Below are 14,201 nucleotides of genomic sequence, written 5' to 3'. Positions count from 1 at the left end.
AAGTAGTAATCTGAAATTTAAAGATGATTCTGAAGACTGAGGAGATCAGGTAAAGCACCTGACCTGTGCCTCAGAATCCACACAAAAGACAGGTGGGAGCAGTGGCCCAGCTGGCCAGACTGGCCCTATCAGTGAGCGCTCAGCATTCAACTAAGAGACCTTGCCTTGGGGCTGACGGGACGGCTCAGGGTGAAAGAGCACTGGCTGCACTCCCAGAGGACCTGGATTTGATTCCTAGCACCCACTTGGTAGCTCACACCTGTCTGTAGCTCCACTTCCAGGAGATCCAACATACATTCAGGCAAAACATCAATGCACACAAAAAAGTAAAATAAAAGAGCCCTGCCTCAATACATAAGGTAGAAGGTCATACAGGAGACCACCACACCCACTGTCAACTCCAGGCCTCCCCAATTATAAACACATATGCACCCACACATTCAAACACACACCAAAAGAAAAGGGTTAGTGCAGGGCAGTGGTGGTGCACGTTTAATCCTAGCACTCAGAAAGCAGAGGCAGACGGCTCTCTATGAGTTCAAGGCTAGCCTGGTCTACAGACAGAGTTCCACGACAGCCAGAACTATACAGAGAAACCCTGTCTTGAGAAACAACAACTACAGGTTATTCTGAAAAGGCAGCCCACATCAGACCGCGGCGCTAATCCCTTTAGCACATATACCCCGTTAACTAGACCTAGTCCCCTTTAAAACTCAAGAAAACTGGGCCTACAAAACAGCTCGGGGGGTGAGGGTGCTTGTCGCCTCAATTTGATTCCCAGAACCCACAAAACTCTGATCCAGCACTTAAGACAGCAGAAGCAGGTAGACCTCTCTGAATTCCAGGCCAATCAAGGGTATACAGTGAGAGTCTCAATAAACAAACAAATAAATGAATAAATGAGTGAATGAATAATCTGAGTGGCGCCTTTAATCCCAGAACTCGGGAGGAAGAGGCAGGGGAATACTCAGTTAGAGGCCAGCCTGGTATACAGAGCTAGTTCCAAGATAGCCAGGGCTACACAGAGAAACCCTGTCCAAAAATCCATAAATTAACTAGTTAATTAATTTTAGGAGTGCTCAAATGCCAAGAGAACTATAACTGGATTAGTTATGCCTGTGTCTAACTCACCCGTGAGCCACATGAAGGCTCCTGGCTACTGTGTGCCTTAGATAGGACATGTTATACCGAGAGAAAGAAGTGGGGGTGGCGGGCACCGTGGTGCATTCCTATAAGCTGGTTGGAACTGATGGTGTGACTCTGATCAAACACTTACCTGGCTCTGAGACCTCTTTCTCACCACTACCATTAACAGAACTAAATACATAAAGGTAAGGAAGGAATTCCCTTTGGTTATAAAGTTTTTAAAAATAGGCTTTAGAAAGTCTTCAACAAGTTGGTGTCACTTAGTAAGAAGTATATTAGAAGTGGGGCATGGTAGCATACACCTTTAGACCCAGCACTCAGGAGGCAGACAACTGGGTCTGTAAACTTGACAGCCAGGGCTGCACGGAGAAAGCCTGTCTCAAAACAAAACAAAAAAAGAAGTATATATTAAAGCGTTTGCAATCCACTTTCCAGGTTGCTAGCTACCTGAACTCTGGGCTACTGGGCGTGTTAGTAAATCAACTGAAGTCTCAGGTTCTCAAGTGTAAAGGAGAATACAAGCCTGTTTTACAGAACTGTTAAGAGGAATCACCGAGATAACAGATATGAAGGAAGCAAGGACTGCGGCAGACCCATAGCAGGAGCACAATAAAATGCTAGCTCGTAAAATGGAAAAGGTAACACAGTCAGCTGGAGACCCGTAAAATCTAATCTGGCTGAACTTCTGTCTATACGACCTTTTCTCCTAAGAAACTAGGGACGGCAGAACCTGGTTCTTAGCTATAGCTGAAGACAAGTAAAAATTCAAGGCAGAGAACAGAAAAACGTGAGGAAAAGCAAGCAAGGATTCGCAGCGGCGAGCCTGGGGTGGGGAGCAGTGTGCTGCGCTCACAAGGACACATTCTCAAGTCAGTAAGGCTTTCAGGGACTAATACTCAATAGAAGAGGACCTTTAACCTCAGGGTGGGAAACAGTCCTTGAAATAAGACACGAAAGGCATAAAGACAAAGCCAATGAATCTGACTCCATTAAAATTAAGAACTTCAGTTCATTTAAAGACATCACAAAGAAAGTGAAAAGGAAAGCTATAGGATAAAGGTATTTGTAACACACACACAGGACAAAGGACTTGTATTCGCAGTTTAAAAAAAAAAAAACCTTCCAGTTTTGGTAGCAAAGCCGGTAAAGGTACTTGCCACAAACGCTGCTAAACTTGACCTGAGTTCCATCCCAGGGGGCCTACACTGTAGAAGGAGAGAATTGACTCCCAAAAGTTGTCCTCTGACCTTCACACACACTAAGTCCTGGGGCATGAGCGCACACATATCCATGTATAATACACACACACTAAAATAAATGTGAACAAACTGTTAAAGAACAATATTAAGCCGGGCACAGCTGCACACGCCTGTAATCCCAGGGAGGCGGAGGCAGAGGCAGGCGGATCGCTGTGTGTTGGAGGCCAGTCTGGTCTACAAAGTGAGTTCAGAACAGCCAAGGCTACACAGAGAAACCTTGTCTTGAAAAAAACCAAAGGCCGGCTGAGAGAGATGGCATATGCCTGTAATCCCAGCACTCGGGAGGCAGAGGAAGATGCATCTCTGTGAGTTCAAAGCCAGCCTGGTCTACAAAGTGAGTCCAAGACAGCCAGGGCTGCACAGAGAAACCCTGTCTCCAAAAAACCAAACCAAAACAAAACAAAATAACAAAACATTAAAAAAAAGAACTTGTAAGTAGTAATAAAAAGTTCTATTCCAATTTAAAAGAGGGGACGAATGGAAACTTACTAAAAATGAGGAAAGACCAATGACTAATATATGAAAAGCTGTTCCACCTGCTTGCTACTCAGAATTTAGACTGGCTAACATTTTAAAAGCTAACAAGACGGAGTCGGGAAGGACAGAGAAGCAGCAGGAGAGCTAATCTGTCCACTGGGAGGCATGTGGCCCTAGCACACCACTTTGGGCAAACAGTCTAAGCCATAAGCAGCTCCACTTTGGGCATACACTCAGCTCTTCATCCAAAAGCCAGAGAGGTAACTAAGCTGACAGACAGACACGAGGCAGGACGTGAGGCTGTCCCGCCTGTACACCAACAGTTCCACTCTTGGGAATTTAACTTAATATACACGTGCACCACGTTACCTGTGTAGATGCCCCAAGCAAAGCACCAACAACTAAAATATTCAGCAACAATGGAATAGAGAATATTAAATTAAGTCCCTCCGCCCTATTTCTCCTATTCTGCAAAGGCAGAACTATGACCCACATGTTCCTACTTTCCCTAATTGCTTCTCTAGATACCAACGCAGCTGTGCCTATGCTGTGGCACTCAAAGGCCTGTTACTCACAAACTAGCTTAGACACTGCAAGCCAGGCCCTTGCTTAAATCTTCTCTAACAGGGAAATGAAATGTTCAGGAAAGGGGCAGTGAGAGGGCTCAGCAGGCAAAGGGACTTCCTGGCAGACCAGAGCGTGATACCCTAAGCCCCATGTGGTGAAGAAAACCAGACCCCCAAGGTTGCAGCAGAGTGAATACACACACTTAAATAACTTGTCAAACCAGGTGGTGGTCACCCAGGCGGCAGAAGCAAGTGGATCTTGGTGAGTCTGAGGCCAGCCTGGACTACAGAATGAGTTCCAGGACAGTCAACGCTACTATATATAGTGGTGGTGTACACCTTTAATTCCAGCACTCCGGAGGCAGAGACAGGTGGATCGCCGTGAGTTCGAGGCCAGCCTGATCTACAAAGCAAGTCTAGGACAGCCAAGGCTACACAGAGAAACCCTGTCTCAAAAAACCAGAGAAAAAAAAGGAAAGAAAAAAAGCCCTATCTTAAAAAACAAAAACGAATGAATGACTTGCCAAACTTGCTCTGCCCACCCTAATTACTTTTCAAGCACACATCTTACTTCTGACAGCGTCCACCTGTTTTCACGCGTAGTCCCTTAGTTCACAAGACAAAAATACAATCACGAAGCATCCACCCAGAGGCCCAGGTGCAGCCAAAAAGTCATCTTAATTCCTCTTTTATGGTAAAACTTTCCTCCCCCCCCTCCCCCCGTTTATTTTCTTTCTTATTTCAATACAGGATCTTACCTACACAGGGGGACCTCAAAAGCCAAAACTGACCTTGAGATTAAGAGCTCAGCTGGGTATGCTGATGCACCCCTGTAATCCCAGCATTCAGGGAGGCAGAGGCAGGCAGCTATCTGTGAGTAGGAAGCCAGCCTGGTCTACAAAGGGAGTCCAAGACAGCCAAGAGAAACCCTGTCTCGAAAAACCAGGGGCGGGATGCGTGGGGGGGGGGGGCAGAGGAGGGGGCAGTGGCTGAGATTGACTGATTACAGGCTCCGTATCTATTTCTTCTTAAAAGCAAAACTAAATTCATTTTGGTATGTGTGTAATTAATTTGTAATAAAGAAGCAATCAGGGGCTGGAGAGATAGCTCAGAGGTTAAGAGCACTGTTGGTTCTTCCAAAGGTCCTGAGTTCAATTCCCAGCAACCATATGGTGGCTCACAGCCATCTATAATGAGATCTGGTGCCCTCTTCTGGACTGCAGGCACACATGGGGGCAGAGTGCTGTATAAATAGTAAATAAAATAAAAAATCTTAAAAAAAAAAAAAAAAAAAAAAAAAAAAAAAAGAAGAAGAAGAAGCAATCAAATGTTTTAGTTCAGACTTACATCAGAAAATTTAGGGTATGAGAGAAAGTATGTAGTTTCTAAAAATACACTTTATTGGAGTTGGAGATGGCTCAGCCTGCTTACCACTGAAAGCATCAGGACCTGAGTTCGACTCCCCAGCACCCATGTAAGAAACTGAGCATGGTTTAGATTGCCTGTAATTCCAGCAACGGAGGGTGGAGACAGGCAGGCTGCAGAAGCTCGCCAACTCACAGGCCAGCCTAGCAAAAACAGCCAGCTTCCAGTTCAAAAAGTGACTCGTCAGCAAGGCAGTGGGGCAATGAGAGATAGAGGAAGACACTCTGTGTCCCACCCTGGCCTCCGGACCTGCACACACTTGTATGACCACATGCACAAAATGTGTATGCGTGTGTGTGTGTGTGTGTGTGTGTGTGTGTGTGTGTGTGTGTGTCTCAAAGCAATCAGCCTGCCTCTGCCTCACGAGTGCTGGGATTAAAGATGTGTGCCACCACACCCGGTGCACTCTATTTGAATACAGAGAACTAACAAAATGCAAACACATGTCCCGTTCCGTATTTCTACCTCTTAGCCGTGCAGTCTGCCTATACTCTCTTTACCTTGAATTTCCTGGTACCTCCCCCCATGTGTGTACCTGCGTCATTCAATCTCTTTTTATATTTCTGATGTTAGTATCATTGTCCCTTCATAATTTCTTCTACTCTGACATCAACACTGTCTCCCAACTGCAGGTGTCCACACTCCTCCGTGGTGCACAGGAAGTCATTAACCTGCCCTTCTTCTGCCTTCACCCTGACTATTCCCATTACTCTCTGAACCCTGCCCACACCAAAGTGCTACCAAACTGAAAACCACCAAACATCCTTGCCCAAGGTAGCAGGCCTCCATGTGTCTTCCTGGGAGCATTTGGTGTTCTCTCTTTTCCTGCCACACCTTCAAGACTTGGCTCAAGTTTACTCCAGACAAAACCAGCCTATCAAATTAATCTCCAAAACACCTTTCTTGGCTTAATGAAAACTGAGGGCACAGTCCATCCAATTATACCCACCAAGACCTTTTGCCCAGCCCTGCCCACTTTCCCCACAGCCCCAGCCTCTCCCTAACTCTGAATCACCTGACCCGATGAGATGGTCTACTACTAATAGTTTTTGCAAACTACAAGCAGCCTCTCTCCTATCCCCTCCCCATTAAAGTCTTTTCTGCGACCTTAACACGTGTTTTAGAAAGTCTCCCAAACTTAACTATCCCATCCTTCTGTTTTCTTAATGTTTCGTTTTCCACAGCAAATCTCTGTACTCTAGTCTAACACGAGGACTCAGCTGGATTCTTCCTTCCCATCAAAGCATTTGTACCTGCCTCATGAACCAAGGTCCACCCTCCAAACCAACACCCACTCGGCAATGCTCTCTCAACTCCACATCCACCACACCCAAACTCATCCTTAGTATGTCCCCAGTTAACTGCAACCTCTCCAGCTGAAGTACTTCGCCCACCCTCGTCAGTCCTTGGTCCCTCTCCCACACCATAAAAATCTCGTCCCTCCCTACGCGCCCTCATACACCTGCTTCTACACCTCCAGTTTCCCATCCCGTCTTCCTTTCTCCAATCCTGCCCACGCCCTTGGCCGACCCCTACCACCCATCCTACCAGTTCACGCCCGCACAGAAATCCCCTCCCAGGCCCCTCCTTCAGATTACTCAGCCCCGCCCAGCCCGGCTTTGCCCCGCCCTCCCGCTCGTGAGCCCCGCCCCTTGCCCCGGAGGCTCGGCTGGGGGCGGAGCCTGTCCCTCCTCCCTCCTCTCCCCCGCCCCCTACCGTCACGCTCAGGGGCAGCCTGACCCCGAGCGGCCCCGCGGTGACCCTCGCGCAGAGGCCTGTGGGAGGGGCGTCGCGAGTCCCCGGCAAGCCCCCGCCGGTCCCCCGCCCTCCCAGTCTCCACCCCCTGGGAACGCGCGGGGTGGGTGACAGACCTGGCCGCGCGCCGCCACCACCGCGCCTGCCGGGGGCGCTGCCGCTGCCTGAGAAAGACGCCGCGGCTGCCGCCTGGAGGTGCCGTAGCGCCCGCCACCGCTGCCGCCGCCGCCAGGGGTAGGAGCTAAGCCGCCGCCATTTTGTGTCCCCCTGTTGTTGTCGTTGACATGAATCCGACATGACACTGATTACAGCCCAATGGAGTCTCATTAAACCCGAGCCGCGGCCCCTCCCCGGCGCCGTCCCATTGGACGAGACCGCAGACACTTCAGGCCAACCGTTGGCCCGCGGGTCTGTCCGTCACCCACTCACTAAACACTCTGCCCCCCATTGGGGCAAACCCCTGCCGGTCATCTCGCCTCCACATAGACACACCTCTCGACCCACCATCTCCCCCCGCTCCCACCTCCGGCACCACCCCGAGGGAGGGCCGACTGCCAGTACCAATCAACAGACCGCGGGGCCCGCCTCTTCCGGGCACCTATTGGTCTAGGCCTTTTTCTCTCTCACAGACACCGCGCCACCTCTACTTCCACCTACCCGCCCCCTCTGCCTTTAGCCATGGATTGGATCTAGGCGCAGCGGCGGCGCTTGGCCTATTGGCTGCACACCACGCCAATCAGAAGCCTTTTTCCCCTCCCCTCCCCCACTCAACCCCAAAGCCCCTAGCCCGCAGCTAAAGTTTGTGTGAGAGCTGATCGCTGGCGGCGGCCGCAGGATTTAGGGGTGGGCGCAGGCGGGCGCGCGCGGGCGGGCACGCGAAGTTAAAATTCGAGGTTCTCAGTCGCCGGCTCGCGCGGACGGGCGCGCCGCCCGGAGCGTTCCATCCCGCCCCCTCCTCCACCCTCTCTCCCGTCCCGTCCCGGGCGACTACTCGCCCGCCCCCCCTGGCTCGCATCCTACCCCCCCCCCCACATACCCCCTACCCTGCCAGCCCCAGGCCGGGTGCAAGCGGAACGATCTCGCTGCAGCCTCTTCGCCATCCCATACGGAGGGGGAGCAAGCCCCCTACCCGCCGGGCGTGCACCCCCGGCTCCGCACTCGCCCGTGTCTGCAAGCACGTGCAACCATTCGCCGCTGCCTCCGGCCACCCCGGTCCCCAGCTAACCTCGCCCACAGCCCGGCCAATCGCTCGCTGGCCTTTGTTGCTGCAGCCCCGGTCTCCCAGCTGCCTTCCTCAGCCTCCGCCTCGTCCTTTGCCAGCCGCCCGGGTCCGCAGCGCCGCGCTCCCCCCGCCCGGGACCCACCGCCGCCGCCTCCTTCTCCTCCTCCGCCTCCTCCTCCTCGGCTCCGGGCTGCAGCGCACAGAGCCCGAGGCAGCGCCGCCCAGCCCCGCTCCCCCCGCGCCGCCCGCTAGCCCGCCTGGCCCGGCCGGGGGCGCAGCCCGGACCCCGCCCGCCCCAGTCTCCGCCCCGGGGGTACCTGCCTCCGCCCCGGGGGGCTCCGCTCACCGCCCTCGGGGGAGGGCTGGGATGCCGGTATCCGTGAGAGGATGGGGACGCCTGGGCCGTTTTGGGGCGGGGAGTGTGTCCGCCAGGTCTGGGACTGAGGTGCGGTCTTCTTATACGCGTCCCCCTCCCGCCGCCGTGGGCCCCAAACTTCGTCCTTCTCCCCGGCCTCGTAACCTCGGGCGACCGCGGCAGTTTTGGGGTGGGAGATGCCTCAGGAGCTGTGTCTACCCTGATCGGGAGGAAGAGGGAGCAGTGACATTCAGCGACTGCGGACAGGCATCCTCGGGTGGGAGTGGGAATGTCAGACGCGGGCTGGAGAGGGAAGCTGCCCCTCAGGATGCCCTCTCCCGGCCTGCGAGGGGCTGGCGAGCTCAGAGCTGCGTTCTGGGTGCTTCCTGGACTGTGCAGCTGGATGGCAGAGGGGCAGGGGGTTGGGCGATGGGGAGACCGCTGGGGGGCCCTGCCCCCACCCCCACCCCGGTCTCTAACAAGAACTGTAAGGAAAGCTGATGGAAGTTCGGTTTTCCAGGCTTCCCCTGGGCCCCCGAAGTTCCTGAGGCCCGTACGAGGGAGGCTGGGGGGATCCTTTGGCCGCCCAGACAAGGCTACTCTAAAGCTGCCCACATGCCTTGCAGCGCCCTCCGAACTCTTATGAAAGCTGCCTCTTCCCAGAGTTGGATGGGATGCTGGCAAGGGATACGGAGAGTAGGCTTGAAAAAAGGCTCCTACAGAGTTTGAAAACTGTTTCCCTCCCCAGAAGAGAAACCTATGGCCCTAAGAAAGCCAAGTTTCCCACGTGGTGGCCTGGTTGGAAAAACCACCTGTTGCCTGAAGTTCTGTCCTTGAATCAGGATGTTCTTGGGAGACCTAGTGAGAAGATGCAGGGATTTCAGTCTCCCTGCCCTTCCTGCCACTGACACCACACCAGCAGTGCCCTCAGCTCCCCCATTAGCACCTGCTGTACGCCTACCATAATCAAGGTGCTTATCTTAGACACAGCAGCAGCAGCCCTGTCACATGCAGGCTGAAATACACAAAAGATTGCTACTCTGGAGTGTGAACTTCCCTGGCTTCTGAGCTTCTTGGCAGCAAGGTGAGAAAGGAGCCAAGACAAAGGGCAGAGTTGAATGAAAGATTTTTTAGGAAAGAAAGAAAGAAAAGGGGGGGGGGGGAGCAGAAGAGTTGTAACAGTACACTCAGAACTGTCACCGGCTCCATTATAAACCTCTTTTATAGGTGTTTTATTACTTGGTTGTTAGTTTTTAAAACATAAACCTCTTTAGATTAAATCTGGGCACTCTCAGGCTCAGCCCAGGGAAACAAAAACAAGGTAAACTCAGCCACTGGTTAGCTTGGCTACTTTGGTTACCCTGGGTTGGGTTTTCTAAGTCTTTTCAGTCTCATTTAGAATCCTCAATAAACTGCTCAAGAAGAGTGTTTACAAGCCATTAGTTCATAACTTAGTCCAGTTCATTTAGATTATTTCAAAAAGGGCATTTTTAAGGTGTGCTTTTTGTTTTGTTTTTCATAATGCAAGTGCTGGGAATTTTTTTCTCTAAGAAAGTTACAAAGTACATTTAAGGATGCTGGCAGACTACTTAGCCTTTCTGTTTTGCTTTGTTTTTCTGATAGTGTGCCCAGTTGCATTTTTCTTTTTAACTACATCTTGGTCTCTTGGGATGACATTTATTTACTTTTTAAGACAGGACAAGGACTTGCTCTGTAGACCAGTTGGCCTCAGGCTCACAGCAGTCCTCCTGCCCAGTCTCCCAAGTGATGGAATTACAGATAGTGAGCACCACACCCAGCCCTGACTCCTCGACTGCATTTTATCTGGACAGTAAAATAAGCCTCATCTTAAAAGCTCTACATCTCTATATTCCAATCACGTATGCTACAAGATGCAACTAAAACCAGTAAAAAGTCCACATTGAGAAGCCTTCATTCCCACTGCCACCTCCCCTCCCTCTGAAAAAAAGCCCTAAGGCTGAGTTGCCACAGTGCTGGGGACAGAACCCAGGCCCTAGGGCTCATTGTGCACAGGACTTCCAGAGCGTCACAGTAAACAAGACTCTAAAGAGCTGAAGCTCTCATCAGCAGAGAACTTACTGCTCTGGGTTTAAGCTTCAGCCACTCCAAGAGAGAGTCAGGGGAAAAAATAGGTCCTTTGCCTAAATTAGTGCTGCTGTAGCTCCAGGAGCTTGCAAACTTAGAAAACAGAAATATATTTTAATTTCTGTTCCTAACAAAATTCACCAATGGGTGTGGCAAGAAAGGGGAGCACAGCTTTTCCACTGACACTCCCCTAGAGGGTTACTTGTCCTTTGACAAATCTGCCTCTTGAGATAAGTGGGACTGAGGATAACAGAGCCGCAGCCCGTGAAGCTCACTGCTTACTCTTAAACCTTTCTTATCTGTGATATCTTACGTTTCTGCTCAGTGAAATAGCTCAATTACGTTAAGCTAGGAATAGCTAGAGTTGAAAAGCCAAGCGTAGTACAAATTTTGCAAGACTAAAAACCAAGTATCTTATCTCACCTGTTCCCCACCGCCCTGAACAGTTACCCTACAACTGAACTATTGACAGCTATTTCCTGTTTAGTCCAGGCCACAGATCACTGGGATCACAGTGACCCGGGAGGCTTCCCAGAGAGCATCCTTTGGCCCAACCCATGTTCTGATTCAGTAGCTCTGGAATGGGCTTCCAGATCTACACTGTTAGCTCAAGACTTGCCTTTAAATTTTTGAATTTGAGAACTGCTAGCCTAGGCTGATTCTCCCTCAACAGAGATTATTCCATAAGTGTCTTAGTCAGAATTAGGGCTGGAATGATTCCACGGCATGATCGATGTGTCCGGGAGCTTTAAGCAAAAGAAGTACAGAGCAGTGGGGAAGGAGTCTGAGGGAACCACGGTGGTTCTGATCTTTGGGGCTTGTTTCGCTCTGAGACTGGTCAGGCTGGTCAGGTGAGAAGGTACACAGACACCCTGATGGGGAGGGAAGTGGGTAAGGAAGCAAACAGGTGGAGACCCTGGAACTTACTTGACTGCCCAGGGCCCAGCCCCTGGGGAATTCTGTGTGCCTTCACTTAGGCCCTTAAAAAGCATTACCCTAGGGCTACAAAGTTATGGCTGCTCTTCCAGAGCACCCGAGTTCAATCCCCAGCGCCCATATCATATGGCAGGAGATCCAACACTCTCACATGGACAGACATGCAGATAAAATACCAATGACACCTTTAATCCCAGGCGGGAGGCTGATGGATCTCCGAGTGCGAAGCTAATCCACAAAGCAAGTACAGAATGGTCAAGGCTACACAGAAAAACCCTTTCTCGGAAAAAGAAACAAATCATCATTATAATAAAAATACATTCAGCCGGGCATGGTGACGTACACCTTTAATCCCAGCACCCAGGAGGCAGAGGCAAGTGGATCAATGCAAGTTCGAGGCCAGCCTGGTCTACAAAGTGAGTCCAGGACAGCCAAGGCTACACAGAGAAAGCCTGTCTTTGGAGGGGAAAGGGAAATAAATAAATAAATTCAAGCTTTGTAAAGGAACAGCCCAAGTTACCTCAGATATCACCCTACACCTCATATGTGCCTTCCTGCTTTGTGGTTGATTGGCTGGTTGGTTTTGTGTCAGGCCTGCCTCAGCCTCCAGGTGCTGAGATTGATCATAACTTTACTGCCACACCTTAGAAAGCTCTCACATCCTTCAAATCATCCTGCATCAAGTGTGAAACCTGTGAGACAATGGAGAACTGTACCCAACACTCCTCCTCTGACTTATGGCCAGCTCCCTGGTGCTCTGTGCAGTGCCCTAAACGCCCTACTTTATCTGACAGAGACCTTGAAGGACTCTTCCACTTCTAGGCCGAGCTGCTGCTCCCTGTCAAGTTTTCCTGGCCTGAGCAGGCGACTCTGGGGTTCAGACTCCTGAGCAGCCCTGATGTCTATTAAGTCAGTAGTTATTGAACTGCAAATTTGAAACAAAGCCCTTACCCTGTGATCTGTTTTTCATAATCTTTGTACTGTGCATACCAGCCTGCTCATCTGCATACCTGCCCACACCCTACAGGTGCCCTCCTGAATACATACTTCTGCAATACACACCTCATGTTGGCCTGGAACTCATGACCTACCCTACAGCCTATCTCCTTGAAGTGCTGGAATCAGAGGGTTATGTACCATAACAGGCTCACTTTTGAGTAGTATAAGCCAACAAAGTTCGAACAGAATGTGAAAAGATTTAAATTGTATGTTTGAGAGAGGATCTCTCTATGTAACTCAAGCTGGACTTGAACTCAGAGCTCTCCCTCCTCTGCCGCCAACGTGCTGGGATCAAGGTGTGCACTACCACACCTGGGCAAGCTTGGTTTTTAATGTTACTGCAGTATTATGGATTGAACGCAGGGCTTCCTTCACACTGCAAATGCTTTACTGAGGGACAAGCTTTCCACTCTTCACTTGTGTCTTGATTGTGAGTCGTAGCCTTTAAAGCTGAGTTGTCTTCCCAAGCCAATTTTCCCCTTTGAGACTGGGTTTTACCAAGTTGTCCAGTCAGAACTTAAGCTTGTGGTCCTTTGCTTCAGCTTCCCAAGTAGCGAGTATTATTGACTTGGCTGTGTTGCCAGGCCCCATCGTAATGATATTTACTGGGGGGATGGGGGGCAGGAGCACTGACTTGAGGAAAGGCTAACACTGGCCTCTAACTGCTACCGAGCCAAGGATGATCTTGAACTTCTGATCCTCTGTCTCAGCCACAGAGTGCGGAGATTGGTGGTATTTTGTTTTTTATTTCAATGTCAACAGAATCATCTCTTAAAGTCTGACTATCTACACGATCAAAATCTACTTAGGAACCCTGGGCTAAGTTAAGGAAGTGTACGTCAAGCTCAATCTGAACATTAGCAGTCACCCGACATTCTATAATCCAGCAGCTTGTCAAATTGAAAATTTGGGGGTTTTTTTAACTATTTTCAACACAGAAGAAGCATACCTCGGGGTCAGTAGCAGAGGAATGTGAAGAGCACTATATTAAGAATGGTAGAGAGGCTAGATAGGGTGGAGCAAGTCTGTAATTCCAGCACTCAGAAGGCAGAAACAGTTGGATCTGTGAGTTTGAGGCCAATCTGAGCTACATAGTGAATTCCAGTACAGCCAGGATCACATAGATCCTGTTTTTAAAAACTAAAAAATAGGCCAGGTGTGGTGGCGCACACCTTTGATCCCAGCACTTGGGAGGCAGTGGCAGGTGGATCGCTGTTGAGTTCAAGGCCAGTCTGGTCTACAAAGTGAGTCCAGGACAGCCAAGACTACACAGAGAAACCTTGGTGGTGGGGGGTGGGTGGAACAAAACCTAAAAAATAAGCTTGGTGTGATAGTACACACCTTTAATCCCCGCACCTGGGAGGCAGAGGCAGGCAGGTCTCTGTGAGTTTGAGGCCAGCCTGGACTACAAAGTGAGTCTAGGACAGCCAGGGCTGTTACACAGAGAAACTCTGTCTTGGTTGGGGGGTGGGGGGAAGAAACGACACCTAACTAAAAAATAGGTCAGATGATGGTGGCACACACCTTTAATCCCAGCATTTGGTTGACAGAGGCAGGCAAATCTCTGAGTTTGAGGCCAGCCTAGTCTATAGAGCAAGACCAGGACAGCAAGAGCTACACAGAGAAATCCTGACTCAAAAACAAACAAACAAACAAACAAAACACTAATAAAACAAAATAACAAGACAAAATAACAAAACAAAAAAGAAAGAAAGGCCGGGCGTGGTGGCCTACAAAGGGAGTCCAGGACAGCCAAGGCTACACAGAGAAACCCTGTCTCAAAAAAACAAAAACAAAAACAAAAAAACAAAACAAAACAAAACACTAATAAACAGTGGCCGGGCGTGGTGGCGCACGCCTTTAATCCCAGCACTCGGGAGGCAGAGGCAGGCGGATCGCTGTGAGTTCGAGGCCAGCCTGGTCTACAAAGTGAGTCCAGGACAGCCAAGGCTACA

At 50.2% G+C, this 14,201-nt stretch overlaps 1 protein-coding gene across 6 annotated transcripts in view; it reads right to left on the bottom strand.

The window, feature by feature from the left end:
- Kat6b (lysine acetyltransferase 6B) overlaps positions 1-8,300 on the bottom strand; it is a 171,345-nt gene extending 163,045 nt beyond the window's left edge. For 3 of the 6 annotated variants that reach the window (XM_051142855.1, XM_051142860.1, XM_051142861.1), the window contains exon 1: positions 7,854-7,983. The gene's annotated coding sequence lies outside the window, so the exon portion shown is untranslated. The other 3 variants (XM_051142858.1, XM_051142859.1, XM_051142857.1) reach the window with 3 other exon arrangements.
- Positions 8,301-14,201: the final 5,901 nt, after the last annotated feature.

This window comes from Acomys russatus, chromosome 3, assembly GCF_903995435.1.
Source record: "Acomys russatus chromosome 3, mAcoRus1.1, whole genome shotgun sequence".
NCBI lineage: Eukaryota > Metazoa > Chordata > Mammalia > Rodentia > Muridae > Acomys > Acomys russatus.
Note: the sequence above shows the minus strand (reverse complement) of the source record. Positions and strands in the feature narration are given on the sequence as shown.